This window comes from Anopheles funestus, chromosome 2RL, assembly GCF_943734845.2.
Source record: "Anopheles funestus chromosome 2RL, idAnoFuneDA-416_04, whole genome shotgun sequence".
Classification (NCBI taxonomy): Eukaryota; Metazoa; Arthropoda; class Insecta; order Diptera; family Culicidae; genus Anopheles; species Anopheles funestus.
The window spans coordinates 48,537,715-48,540,242 of record NC_064598.1 but is presented as its reverse complement, the minus strand read 5'-3'; the positions used below and the strand labels follow the sequence as shown (position 1 = coordinate 48,540,242).

Genomic DNA, 2,528 nt, shown 5'->3' with positions numbered 1-2,528 from the left:
GTTCACTGTTGTGCTTAATTGCGGCTCGCTCTAGACCCGGGTCTGGTAGCCGATTGTGTTGATTGCCTCTGATGAGCCACTGCTGGTGTGTTGCTCAGTTACAGTGTGAGGCAAACCATCGGGCATTGGTTGGCCTGTACTTTGACTGTACGCTAATCAACCAAACTAATCCCGGTTCAGTCAGCTTACAGACAACATCTTGCATTTAATTGTGCAAGATTTATCGCGTGTGTCGATGTGAGGGTTTGAACCGATCTTACAACGCAACAAGGAAGCTGATAAGCGTAACAGGCTCGCGGTGCATTTGTTTTGTTGCAGTAGAGCTGTAATCATTATCAGCAACAAGTACTGGTATGCATTAACATACATCAGCCGAAATAGCTCAGTTGGGAGAGCGTTAGACTGAAGATCTAAAGGTCCCCGGTTCAATCCCGGGTTTCGGCAGCATCAAGTGTGTGTAATATCCGAAATTAATGGACACACTTTTTGATAGTGCTGCAGTCCTTTACGATAATTCTGTTTTTAACAAAAACTTTCTCCAACATCTATTTCAATTTAATTCTTACTTTTATCATCAGAAATAAATATCTACATACCCTACCCGTTAAAGAGAATTTACTTTTAAATGCCACGTTCAAATACCTATCAACAACTCTTTACAGTCGACAATTGATGTTTAAGACTGCTCGGGGCAATTAAATAGAAATTATCAGCAACTAAACCTAATGACGGTTTAATCATATTGAATACATCAAAAGTGGTCACATTCAAGTAGCGTATCATCGCATCGTTCCGTTCCATCGATGCCACTGCGCTAAACACCAAAGCCAGCCATCGGTTAGAGACAACGTCCGCTTACGAGCCGGGGTTGTGTGTGTTTTTTCCTTCTTTTTATGTAGTCATAGCTACAGTCGTATCGTTTCTACGCCGCACACGGATGCTGCACCAATTTAGCGAGCAATAAATGTTCCTTGTCGATTCCCAGTTTGAGGTCACCCTAGTCAACGAACGACACACTTTGGGGAACGGCAGGAGTGTAGTGGTTTGACAGATGAAAATTAAATTGTCATCAGGAACGTGTTTTCGGACTGATTGGTGGACGAGCGTTGGATCGAAGCTGAATGAACAAGAGCCATTTGATTCCGATCAGTTTACGGCGCTTTGACGGTTTGAAGCTTTCGCATTGGAATCAATGCGGTTCGTCATTCCGAATCGTACTATCGGGTTGAAAATTCCAACTCGAGATTATGGCTGTACGGTGAAAGTTAAGCTTAATGAAAAAGGGCTTTTCGTGTTCACTATGTACGCTTGGTTTATTTTTATTTAAACACCGGTTGTTTTTGTCCTTTTTGTGGACTGTTGTAAGATTGTGAAAGGTATGCTAATTAAACCACTACAAGCTTTTGCTGATAGAAATTTATTATTGAAACTCGTTTTCTTAAGGTATGGACAATCAATGTCTTCCCTGTAAAACTATTTCCGATACCATGCTACGCTTAGGAAAAGTCTTTTCATCAAGCACTGGTAGTGAAGCCAACATCCTGCAAACCACTCTGATCATTATTCAAACAAATTGGATTAAATTTGAAAAAAAAAATTCATAGGTTCGTTCCTTTTCTGACGTTGCATGCATGACCTAGTTCAATATGGTTAAAATGATTCTCGATCGATACAACCTGCGCTCGGTTTCTGTTCTGATTCAAACGTTTCTAATTGATTGATTTTAAGTGCTAAACGAAAATACGAAAACGTAAGTGTCATCAATTCTTTGGAAAAGGGTTTTTCTAGGTTATAGAAATATAAAGAATCTTTTCGAGATTAATTTTTATAGGGAAAATTATATTTGCTATCTTTTGTAATTAGACAATGCAGTTGTGGAAAGTGAAAAGCTCATTTACCCTGGAGTGGATAATGGGTATTAGGCAATATCCAAAAATATTCCAATAATTACAAATGGTACGATCCTTTGAATATATTAACTTAAATTATAGGTCCTGTATGTTACTACTTTTTACACTGATTTTCTACTCATTAATTGTTTACTCACTTTTCTTTTAATTTTTTTAGTAAATATGTGAAGCATATACCAATCATACACCATATAGTACCATACAGCACACACCAACAATTTAAAAAATCGAAATAATTCACTTCTAAAAGTATAAAAGCACATCACTTAATGAACTGTTGCATTTTTGTGAATGCACTTATAAAAAGTATCCGTCTTCATAAGATGAATGTAGTGATAACACACCTCATAACGAGGTGGAAAGTAATCAACTTCAATAGATTTTTAACAAAGAATGAACGATCGTGTCCAGGTACAATCAGCGGTTAGACCGTGCTGTTGCTTTCGTGATGAGCTGATGATTGCGGGAGCAATATTAAACGTCTTTTCATAGAAAGGCCAGTACCGTTGACTATCCACACACACAAAAAAAAACGATGATGATGACATCTGAAGCTGACACGAGCGAAAAGGCTCATTCGGAATATTTTTTTCTTTCACTTTTGTTTTGTTGACGCTA

General features: G+C 38.1%; 1 non-coding gene across 1 annotated transcript; it reads left to right on the top strand.

Annotated features, from left to right (window-relative positions):
• The first annotated feature begins 371 nt into the window (after positions 1 to 371).
• On the top strand, positions 372 to 444 carry Trnaf-gaa (transfer RNA phenylalanine (anticodon GAA)). The gene has a single exon. It is a non-coding gene; the product is annotated as a tRNA-Phe (tRNA).
• Positions 445 to 2,528: the final 2,084 nt, after the last annotated feature.